The sequence below is a fragment of the Hirundo rustica genome, chromosome 14 (assembly GCF_015227805.2).
Source record: "Hirundo rustica isolate bHirRus1 chromosome 14, bHirRus1.pri.v3, whole genome shotgun sequence".
In the NCBI taxonomy this organism is placed as follows: domain Eukaryota; kingdom Metazoa; phylum Chordata; class Aves; order Passeriformes; family Hirundinidae; genus Hirundo; species Hirundo rustica.
Genome location: NC_053463.1, coordinates 17,803,063 through 17,815,718, shown reverse-complemented (window position 1 = coordinate 17,815,718; position 12,656 = coordinate 17,803,063).

The window sequence follows — 12,656 nt, the reverse complement described above, 5'->3', positions numbered from 1 at the left end:
TGATCTCACCACTGTAACTCATGTGGAGAACTTTCTCTCCTCTAATTAGGATGTTTAACCTGTGCAGTCTTGCCTTGTGAAGACTCTATAATGGGAACAAGCCAGGACTGGGATAAAGCAAGGAATGCAGACTTGGGGGAATCTCAGCTGATTTTCTTCCTCCCCAGGGCTGCCAGAAGAGACAACCTGGGCACCTGGAGGTATGCCAAGCCTGTGCCTTCAAGCTTTGGGCATCCACATCCTTTTGGGGTCCAACAGCTCCATCCCCTGCAGTGCACCCCACTGTCCTGCTCTGGTCATGGGGCCTTTGTGGAACAAGGAGCTTGCCTGCACTGATCCCACCTCCAGGTTTATAGAATGGTTTATAGGGCTGGTTAGAAATGAAAATTTTTTTCTCCTACAACATTTCTGTGGGTTTGACAGTGTATTTCTGGTGGCTGATGGCTTGTGATATCCCCCTATGTGTAAAGGTAGCAGCACAGTCAGGTTGACCAAGACTGACATTAGGAAGGGAATCCTTTGTTCTTGTTCTGTCCATGTCCTGGTTTTCTTGATGGTTTTGACCCCCTCACATCAAATTCCCTAAGCTTCTGTCAGTCAAGGGAATTCTAGGCAACATTCTCCTTAAGTAAACATTTTTCTTTCTTTGTAGAGTCAATATTCCTTTCTCAGCTCAAGATTTTGTGTGTTTCAAGCTTTGTACAAAGCCAAAGCATTTCATCCCCCCAAGGTTATGTGGGAATCCTCCAACATTCCAAGTAATGACAGAAAGGAGGCAGGAATTGCCGAATGCCTCTGTCACAACTGGTCCAGCTGTGACACTCAAAGTGCATCAACCAGCCCAGCCTTGTGCCTAGAAATACAATCTAACCACCTGGAATGACTTGGCATCCTTAATTACATCTTCCTTCCCTGAAATATTCAGGGCAGAGCCTGTCCGCATGACAGGAATGTACCCAGAGAGACATAGGACACCCTCAGCTGCACAGGGGAAAGGACATGTTCCAGCAAGATAATCCAAACATCACAAAATGCTGCAGTCACGGAGCTCTGGCTGCTCTCAGATGCACATGGGTGTACAAATGGAGGGCAAAAATGATGGGTTTTACCTCTTGTACCCACCCAGACACTTGGACAACTTCTCTTGTTTTTACAAGGGACCACTTAAAGCCAAGAGGGAACAGGAGAGAGATGTGTTGCAATCATCAGATAGGAGACACTTTAATGGCTGTTGGCTTCTGAGCTGATAGATCAGAGTTCTTCATGCACAGAGTTTATTTTCGTATGGCCCCCACTCTCTGGTGAGCTGGCTCATGCCGAGGGCAGGCTGGGAGAGGTGAGGCCAGGGATTCGCTGGCTTTAACGCACAACTGAAAGATGCTTTCAGTCAGCTACAGCCTGGGTGCCAGGTTTTATTTTTTCAGTGCTCTCGCTTTGGGGGGAGAGGGTCAGCCCTCTCCTTCCTCATGTCTCTTTCGCTCTCGCACAATCTTTGCGGAGCAGCAGAAAAGAATGTTCCCATAAATAAACAAAATATTGAGTTACACACCATGTAAGTGACGACAGAAGAGTGCCCCAAGTAATCTTCTTAATTTCTATGCACAACACAACGTGCCAGCTCTCAGATAAAAGATGCATGAAAGAAAATGACATTGCTTCCAAGTCCACATAGTTTTGAGGTAAAATCACCAAACCATCATTTCCCACGTGCTCCTGTGCACATTGGGGTGCAGGGCTCAGCCCTCCCTGCCCACCTCCAGCCTGGAGCTGCTCCTGGTGCTCCCCCATCCATGGTAGTGCTCCACCATCCATGTCCTGCTCTCAGGTTTGCTCACATTCCTAGCCCCCAGATGACTCTGAACTCCTGCAGGCCAGCAGGTGAGTGGTTTTGGGGTCAGAAGGCAAAGTGCTGACTGCAGACCTGGCACAAGGCAACCCCCACATCCTGCTGCAGTCGAAGCTGCAGCTCTGCTTCCCCTGCTGCAAATCAGGGCTTGGGGACACACTTGAATTGGGGACAAATTGCTGCAAGGGTCTTTGCAAAGCCCTCTTGCACAGAGGTGGTTCCTTCAGATTCTATTGGGCAATTTACAATTAGGCTACTTTTTAAAAAAATTTGATAGCAGAAACATTTCACTGAATAATTTTCAGACTAACTACAGTCATTATTCATGAGAAAGCAATTCAAAATATTCAAGAGAGAAATATAACACAACCCTGGTGGATTTGGTTGTCTGCACAGGCCTTGCTGCTTTGCTTTGGGCTCTGGTGGGAACTCTCACACAATTTAGCTGTAAGGAAACATCCTGAAAACCAATGTTCACATGTGTTAGGAGGGGCTGGAATCACACCCTGTACCCCACTGACCGAGCCCTGGGCACAGCACAGGGCAAGGCACAGTGAGAGTGTCACTGCACAGCAACCTCAGCCAAAAGGTCCACCCTAAATCCAAGCTCAATACCTGGGAAATTAAATAATTTTCCAGCATTCCCTGACAGCCCTAGGAAAGGCAAAAGATTGAATCCCTGCATCCTCAGGTCGAATGCATCATTTAGAACCATGCCCTGCTTTCTCCCTAATTACACCTCCCTGTGTTAGATCTAAAATCACAAAGCTCATTGGAAAAGCCTTATCAAGGCTGCTCTGATTAGGAAACTCACATTGCTGATGAAATACTAGGAACATTTTGCTCTCTCTCCCATGTGAGGTGCCCCTCAGTCCCTGTCCCAAGGGAGCTGTTGGGGAGGTTGTGCTGCAGTTCAGCTCTGTGTCCCCATCAGTGCAAACCTGGCTCTGCTGGGGAGGGGCAGCCACATGCACTGGGCTGAGGTCTTGGAATCTCAGGCTGGTTTGGGTTGGAAGGGACGTTAAAGCTCATTTCAACCCATCCCCTGCCATGGACACCTTCCACTGGCCCAGGCCAGCCTCAGACACTTCCAGGGATCCAGGGGCAACCACAGCTTCTCTGGGCATCCTGTGTCAGGGCCTCCCCATCCTCACAGCCAAGAATTTCTTCCTTACGTCTAATCTAAATCTCTCCTCATCTGAAACCATTCCCCTTTGTCCTATCACTATCTACAGTAGCGAAGCTACTCAATTTTCTGTGTAACTTTTATTTGTCTGGAGTGTAATTTTACCTTCTCTTTTGCTTTCTTTGGTCTGATTTAGGATCTCTTTCTTTTCTGACTTAGGCTGCAGTTCCTTTACTCCTGTCCTGCAGGAGCACTCCCATCCTCTGCCTTTTCCTCCCCAAAATTTCCTCTGGAAAGGCACTTACTCCCTGCAGCTGCTCTCTCAATATCCATTTTTTCCTCACACTACATCAGAAGCTGGATGGGATGGATATAACCTCTTTTTGCTCTCCTCTGTTTCAATTTTTTATGTCTGGTTTTTTTTTTTTTTTTTTTTTTTTTTTTTTTTTTTTTTTTTTTTTTCTTTTTTTCTTTTTTTTTTCTTAAAGAGAGGAAAAGATAATTCTGGTATTGACTTAATTGAAAAGAGAAAGTGAAGCCTATTGATTCAGTAGGAGTCAAAAGCCCAGATGAATTTAACTCCCCGTCCCTTCTTTTCTAACATGAAGTTGTCACTAATAATTTGCCATATCCTTTAAAACTTAATTTCTGGAATATCAGTGAAATTTGAAAGAGCTCACAGAGACTGGAACACAGCAAGAAGAAGAAGTTTATAGCCCTTAACAAGAATAAACAGGACTAGAAAGTCCTTCATGTTCTCCCAGCTAACCATAGAAACAGCCATTTTTTTTCTTTTAAATAATCTCAAGGAAAAGTTAGCCAAACATAAATTAGAATGACTGCCACTGATTTATTTTTTCTGAATAAAAAGAACATTCAGTAACAGGTCATTTGTTTTTGTTTTCTTTCAGAGAGTGAATGGAAACATATTCTTACCTCACTTTTCTCACAAGTACAGTAGATTTCCTAAGCTTCTGTCAAGGTTTTATTGCCAGGAAAAAGTGGTTGAATAGTCAACATTTGTAAAGAGGGCATCACCAGACATGGAATACAGCTGTCAAACTGGTACCTTCATTTTCTAGGCATTGGTGATGGGGTTCTGATCGTTAGTGTCACTGTGCTGGGCAGTGCTGATGAGCCTCTAGGCTTCCCTTGGAGGTGAGTTTTGGAGAAGATGCATTTCTGAATGAAAAAGTGCCAGGCCCTGGTGACAGAAGGGGTTTGTGAGCACTGATGGGAGCACTGAGCATTCACCCTGCTGACAAATTACAAAGTCAGGGTGATCAAGTGCATTACAAATAGGACTGGAAAATCCTGGGTTCGTGTTCTGGCTCCATCCTTGATTTTCTGCTGTGACCTTAAGCAAATCATTTGAACTTCTCCCAGCCAGATTCATTGCTCCTGTAATTCCATTTGATAGGATAAATGAGGAAGTGCATGGCCCTCTCTATCTTCATTTCCCTATCTGTAAATGTGGGTGAATGCTTTCAGGATGTAATTATTGCCCACATGTTCTGAGATGTTTCAAATCCTTGCAGCTCTTTGATGTCTGCAAACTTATTTGTTGATATGTGGAGTACCTGTGTGGTAAGAAGTTTTAGAAAAGCTCTAAGCTTTCATCTAAGAGTGGGTGGGAAAACATTGTATGTATATTGTATAAGTTTAATCTTGTTTTCAGTTTTCTTTTAAGTGTAAAAATTTGTCTATCATTTTGTGCCCAAGAGTTATCTGTGTTCTGCCTGAAATATCTAACATCTGCCCTGTTAAAAACCAGCCAAAAGCTTGGCTTCAATATTGAAAAGCCCTTAAGAAAATTGTTTGTCTGCGTGTCTGCACAACTGTGATCAATGAAACAGTACCAAGGGTGATGTCCATGATGCACTTGGAAAGCACTGAGCTCTTCAGAGACTTGTGGCAAGCTGGTTTGAATTATTCTCAGCTCTCTTTTCCAGCTGGGAGGCAGCTGGTATCCTTTTGTGGGCAGTTCGGGGTGCACATTTTCAGCTTGCCTGTCCCAGCAGTTCAGCTCTCCATGGTGCCTGGGTGCTGAGTGTTCTTGGGGTGTCCAGAAGAAGCTCCCTGAGGGCTGTGGGTCCTGCCATGGCATTGGGAGGAGGAAACTGGGGCTTGCCAGAGCACGTGCTGGCAGTTGTGCTGGCACGTGAAGCCTGTCCTTCTGGGATGCAGATCTCAGGGAGGCAGATTCCCTACAGGAACATATCACACACATGGTGCACTGAGCTACAAGGGCTTACATCCGTGTGTGCGGAGAGGGAGCCCCGGGAGACCCACTGAGAAGTGTGCTGAAGTCCACTGTTCAGGGAAAAATAATGCTTCTGGAAAGAGATTGCTCCTAAAAACAGCCAGTATTGACAGCTCTGGGTAGATGTGACTGCTCAGAGCTTGTGGTATCAGAACTCCAGGCCAGGGCCTGGAAAGCGTGGCCAGGGAGCTCTTCTGGGGGAATGGTGGTACAGGGGGAGGCTGCGGTGATGGAAGAGGCAGACACAGGCTCACAAGGCTTTGGTTCTCTCTCGGGGTTCCCAGTGAATCCATTGCAGGTGAAGTAATTTCCTTCTTTCCTCTCTCTGCCGGGTGCCGGGCGCTGGCAGTCCTCGGGGTGCACGGTGCTCAATGCAGTGAGGCTGTGGTCTCAGTTAAACAATCCAGACTAAGAAATCAGAACAACCCACCATCCTGCAGTTTGATTCCAGCATTGTGTAGGCTTGAGCCCTGACTGTAAGCCAGGCTTAGCAGGGTCTTTGTTCAGCCCTGGAGCACCCGGTCACAGTGTGGGAGCAGCAGAAGCCACAGCGTTTCATGTGCTGAAAACCAGAGGTGGAAAAGAGCCCTATTAGGTCATTCATTTCATTGGCTCTTGGCAGAATTATTCCTGGTGCCACACTCTCCCAGAAGCCAGATCCTGTCCAGTTTGGAAAAACTCAAGCCCTGGTGCTACAGCTACCTTTAACTTGGAAAAACCATTTCAGTGCCTAGGAGACCTCCTGGGTAGGAAACTCAGACACAGTTGGGAGCAGTAATTGATTCCTTGAACCCTCTGAAGCAGTTCCACCTCTCTCTTGGGTGACTGTGCCAGTGGAATCCCTTGAACCTGCTAAACTGAGTTTTAGTCACCGTTCTGGCCCAGCTCCTTCAATGTCTGATCAGTCCTTGAGAACCTGCCCCTCTAGGCCCAGAGATTCCTACACAGCTGTCAGGAATGATCAGTCAAAAATGATGAAGTAGGACTGGTCTGCATTTGCCCTAAGCCTTTTTTAATAGTTGACAGACTATATAAAAGGTCCTTAAAAATGAGTGTTTTGTGCTGCTTGTTTAATATCAATTTATAAAGGGAGTGTTTTTATAAAGTACAGTAAGCACCACTTCATCAAAATTATGGCTTAAATCCCCATTTCCTGGATTCATGTGTTTATCAACAAATCTCTCTTTTTCTTTTTTCCCTAATGTACAAATTACCATTCCTCATTGATGTAAAGGAAAGTTTTAAAGAGAAGGAAAAAAAAAAATTAGGTCTTGAAAGCTTGGAGGCCACTAGAAGAAATAATAATAAAAATGTTGGGTTTTGCTCTTTTCCCTCTTCTATATTTCATCTGTCACAAGCTCTCTGCAGCCTGACCTCTCGGGGCTGGCAGCACTCACTGGTTTTGCCATGGTGGGGCTGTGCTGCAGCAGCTCTGTCCCAAAAATTTAATAAGGACTGAGTTACTGATAAACAGAGAAGCTGTGGAAGCCCCTGGGTCCCTGGAAGTGTCCAAGGCCAGGTTAGATGAGGCTTGGACCAACCTGATCTATGGAAGCTGTCCCTGCCCATGGAAGGGGGATTGAAAAGAGACGAGCTTTAATGTCCCTTCCAATTCAAACCAGTCTGGGATTCCATGATTCAGGATTTAGCAGTTGCTCTTAATAGAAAAACAGCATGATATTGCACAATGTCTCTCAGGTGGCAGGTAAAACTGTATCTTAAATATTCAAATGTAATCTTTCTTTTTTATCTGAAAATGTTAATTTAATCACAATGAAACATTTTCCTTTATAAAAAACCATAACCTTAATGACTGAAAAAAAAACCCTCTCCCACTTTTTTTGTCCAGGAAAAAAAAATAATTGCCTTATTAGTTCTATTTACCAACCACATAAGAAGCTTATTAGTTGCAAGCATTCAGGGCAAAACTGGATTAACAGCCCCTGTAGTAGTGGGGAACTCTGCAGAGTTTGGGCTGCTCCAGGAAACCTCCTGCCTTTACTGGGAAGATGCTTTCTCAGCCCCACACCCCATACCCCAGCCAGCCCTCAAATCTCATTCTTAGACATGACCCTTGCTTAGGCTTTTGAGAAATGCTGAAATGGAGCAGAGGCACAGCTATTGCTCCTAAAGAAAGGCTGGCTTGGCAGTTTCACTACCACCAGATTGGGGAGCAGGAACAGGGTGAGGAGCAGGAGCCTGGCCTGCAGTCACAGCTCGGTGTTTGTGTCCTTCAGGTGCCTTTGGGTTCTGCACACACTGGGCCTTCCAGTGAGCCTGCAGTCCAGTCTAGTGGAGAGTGCCCTCTCCTGCACCATGGCTCCAAGGTGCGTGGGCATCGTGGCAGGGCCAGATGGCCTTGGCTTAACTAGCACAAGTCAGGCAGTGCCCTGTTAATACAATAAAAGAGGTGCCAGTGTAAAACAGGCCATCTAAATGAGGATTCTCTGGTTTACATCCCTTGTCAGGTACACATACATTTATTAAGAACCAAAATTTCCAGCAACCTGACCGTTGATGATGTCCAATATCAATTTCAGAGCAGCATCACTTTTGCATTGTGCCGAGCTGTACTCATTGTGCCTTAGGCATGGAGAGGAGGAGAGCATGGCTATGAACAGGAGCAGGGGCTGCAGGCTCACAGCTGGCCCCAGAGCCCTCCCTCTGCAGCAGGACCCGGGGGTGTGATGCTGCAGGGCTGAGGTGTGTGACACAGCAGGACCCAGGTGTGTGACCCCTGTCACACCCAGCCAGATGTGCCTGGGAGCCCCTGCCACAGCCACCTGCCCCATGGTTGCCTTCCTCCTGGGAAAGCATTGTGGGGCTGACTGCATTTGCTTTTGTCCATGGGAGCAGAGAATTTTTGGGAAATGGTGGCTCAGGTTTGGAGGGAGCGGTACTGAGCCCACCGTGATTATGGATATGGCAAGATGCGGCCCTGAGACTGTGCCTGTGGGGCTGTTTATGATCTTAGGGCATTTACCTCCCCTTCTTTTCCTCACCTTTGTCTTCAGGCTCTCTCAGAGCAGAAGGAACAGGAACATCCCAGCCCCCGGCCTCTGACCTCTAAATTGAGCTCTCAGCAGTGTTCCCCCATCAAAGCACTGAGGAGCGCCGCATTTCCGCTTGGCAGGGCAGATTTGAAAAACAGAAAATATATTAAATGAAAAACACAACTGGTCAGAAGAGCCATTCTATAAATTATGAGCCTGGGCAACAGAGATATTTTTCTTTGGGAATCAGTCCTTCACAGTCTCCAGGCTACACAACGAGCAAGAAACAAAACAGCCAAACAAAGAGAATAAGTAAAGGATTTTTAAGCTGGCTCAGGAAATGCATTTTTTTCAAAATTGGGGAAAGGAAACATGAAATGCCAGTGAAAGACCAAGAACAATCAGACCCATCTGGGCAGTGAGACAGAAACAAGCAGCTCTTAATGTGTGGGGGACACAGGGGATCTCTATTGCACTTGTAGTCCTTTGGCAGAGATTATCTAACCAGAACTCAGTTACCTCTGCTCTTTAAACCTTTCTGGGATCATCTCATTGCTGTGAAGGAAATCATCATCACTCCTGGCAGCATTACCTCAACTGCAGATTGCTCATGGCCTCTTCTGCAGCATGGGGCAGAGCCCTCTGAAACTGTGCTACTTCACTCAGGTAAACCAGCTGGACTTTCAACCAAATTTACTTCTGAATCATGCCAGAACTCACAGGCTTTGCCAACAGGAAAGCTTGATCCCTTGCACACAATTCTCTTTGAATATTGCAAGTCTGGATGGGAGGGGACTCATGGAGAGCCTGCTTGGTGCCTCCCTAAGTATGGTCTCATAAATATAATGGGATTGGGATCTTCAAATTACTTAAAGGCAGTCAGACATTGAATTTCCATATTTTGGTGTCATTGGGATCCGGAGCTCATCAGGCTTCTCTGAATCACTTAGCTTAGTGTTTGGCTCCTGGAGGCCATCCCATTCTCTGAACCAACCGGAGATATTCCAGTGCATCTCAAGATATGAGTTACTCCTCAGGCTTTTTGCAGGAATTTGCTCGTGCCTTTGGAACTGCAGCCATCTGCAGACTGAGCTGACACAGGGATGGAGGGAACCAAGCAGCAAGGGAAGTGCAGCCTGGCTGGGTGTGGTCTCTGAGGTGAGCTTTGTCTGAGGGCAGGATGCAAGGGCTGCAGACCTTCCACAGATGCAGGCAGCAGTTGGCAGCTCCTCTGGCAAAGGTGACATTGTCCTCATCCTCTGGTGTCCCCTCATTTTGTGTTGTGCCACTCCACACAGTCACCACGAGCAAACAGAGACCAGTAGGGACCAGAGAGTCAGAACCTCTCTAAAATGCCCTCCTGCAGTACCACTCCTGAGCACTGCCACAAACATTGAGCAGGAACTGTTATATCCTACTCTGCCTGACTTGGATATTTTTAATTAATACTCATTGAACAAAAGTAGGAATTGATTTTTTTCTATCTGGTCTTGAAACCAGAACTAAATACATCAAAAGGGTTTTGACACTTCGTCCCTGCCTCCATGTAACATTGTTGTCCCAGGAGTGGGTTAAAAACGCTTTGAGTTACAAACATGCCTGGAGTCAGACGATAATCCAGCATCTGAATGAAACAAAAACTCTTCATCTGCTGATTTCCACTCTAGAAATTGCTCACCAAGACCACAGAGGCTGGCCCTATATTGATAGCAACAGGAACTTTTAACTTCAGAGCACCAGTGAGGCTTTGAAGCAAATCATGAAATCCCAGACTTGGGATTTAGGTTTGGGTTGAAGGAACCCTAAAGCCCATCCCATTCCACCCCCTTCCATGGAAAGGGACACCTTCCACCATCCCAGGCTGCTCCAAGCCCTGCCCCACCTGGCCTTGGACATTTCCAGGGATCCAGGGGCAGCCACAGCTTCTCTGGGCAACCTGTTCCTTCCTTCTTGAAAGAAGCCAGGCTAATCCCGACCTAACATTAATCCCAAATACATTTGGAGGAGATTTAGAGGCCTGAACACCAACTGGTTCTATCTCATGATGTGCTCTTGTTGCATCAAATCACCTGCAGACAGAGCCAGGGCTTCTGCTCCATTTACTGCTGCCAGATGTGAGGTTTAACCTCACCTCTGACTGACAGCTCTCACAGCAATCAGTTTGGGAGCTCTGCTCAGTATCTGAGAGGAAATATTGCCTCCACAGCTGGAGCCCACTCTTCAAGAGCCACAGCTCTCAGCCACAGTGTCTAATCAAGTTTTTCTCTTGTCCTTCCAAATTGCACTTTGGAAGTGCTCAACAGCCTCACCCCGGTTTTCTGATAAAACCACATCAATTTGGTGCTACAAAACAAAATGGTCAATGAAGATCCATTGCAATGGGTCTGTGCACAGGGACAACTCCAGTCTCCACCAAAACTGAAATTCCTGGTAGAGAGGAATTATTTCTAAATAACTATTATTATTAGTTTTAGTTTTAGTTGTAGTTTTAGTTTTAGTTGTAGTTTTAGTTTATTTTTAAATTGATTGTCCAGATTTTTTTTTATCAGACTTAACTCATGTCTGTGTTTTCTATTTTACTGAGTAACAAGGCAATGAAGAACTGAAGACAGACCTGAGCACTTGCTTTGGTAGCCCTGGCTTTCCCAAGGAGAGCAGTTCCCCTGGGAAGGGCTGGCTGTGCTGCAGACCCTGGGTCTCACAGCCCCATGGAAGGAACTGCACCTTCCCCATGCCAGGGAGCTGCAGGAGCTGCACCCTGGGAGCACTGAAAGGCAAACTGTTGCTCTGGCCCCTGGATCCATCAGCAACAATCTCAGTACAAACCCTTCCTTTGCTATCCCTCTGTATTTATGAACAGGACACAAGGAATGTACTCAGGCATTAAACACTCTGGGTTGAGTTCACAGCCCTGTTCCTCAGAAATCAACACTGGCATCAAACTGGAGTGACACGGGAGGAAAGGGCATCCCTTGAGCTGCATTTTGAGGCTGTTACCTCTGAGGAACAGGGAGTAACTGTTCCATAATGTCTCTGAAGCTGCAAAAAAAGAACATATTGCAAAATCTGGCCTTATATTTGCAAATGCATCTTTTATAATTGTGCATCTGGAATTTAAGTTCTCTTCCAAGCGCTGTGTGTGATTTGCTCTTGCCAGAGAAGCACACCTGGGACTAAGAAGGGGGTTTAGATTATTGCCTTTCCATATGGCCCACTGATAAATGACTCATTCTGCACAGCTTAGCTTTGAAAATAAATTCAGTGTTGTTAAGATATTAAGATACCAGCTTCATATTTCACCTCATAATTGCACTTCACATATCACAAAAAGAGCTGGGCTGTTGTTTTTGCTGCTGCTGTTCGCAGATGCAGCCTGCAGAGCTCTGGGTATTGCATCACAACTCTCTCTCTCCTTCCTCCCATTCCAGCACATATTTTGCTCTTCTGAGGGTAATTTTTAGGTGGATCAATACCAATATAACAAACAATCCTGTAAAGTACAAACTATGCATTCTCAGATGAAGAAATAGATAAATACAACTTATTAGGGTAATGCTTACGTGCTGATAGGAGTGGAGATCACTTGGGATGAAAACAAGATGAAACAAAGCAACACTTCCTTGAGAGGCAGGAAGCCCCACACTCCTCACCCCACCCTTTTGGCACTCCTAGTGCCAACAACAACCTTGTACAGTTGCTTCTCTCTTTGCTATCCCATGTCCAACACGGCATCTCCATCCTTGGGGCTCTTTTGCTCATGAACTTCCAGTGTCCCCACTGGAACAGGCCTCTGGAAGGGTGAACCTGGTCAGGAGATTTCCAGTCAGAGTCAGAACATCATCACATTTTCCATTTGATTCCTAAAGGAATAGGTTCCTCAGGTTTAGGGCTGCAATGCACCTGGTAAACATGGTGGGTGAGGCTCTGATTTCCTTTTTCAGGGAAGAGAAGGGGAACCAGTAGCCAAAGAGAAAGACTCTGGGACAGGAAGCTACGTCTCCATCTCCTGGTCCTGATCATCCCAGTCCATTTCTTTAACCCCCATGACAGCCCAGCCCAGGGACAGCACATAGTGAGCTGCAGCCCAGGAAAAACAAAGCATAGTGAAAGCATCACCCACTGATAACACTGACTACCCTGGAGCACACCTGAGCGTTGCCAGGGCAGGGAACCAGGACAGTACAGCACATTCACAAGGGCAGTTGGTCTGGTGTTCCTGGGCCTTCCAACAGGACGGTCCATCCAAGTGGTGTCTTGAGAGCACCAGACCAACTGGTTGCTGTGAGGACCAGCAACAGCCTTGAGTGAAGACAGAGGGACCCTGTGTAAATCAGCCCAGCTCAGAGAACAGCAGTGCATTGAACTGGTTCTCATGGCGAGGTCCTGAGGTGCCAGAAGAGAAAGCAAGGACAGCCCCTGGGAGATGCC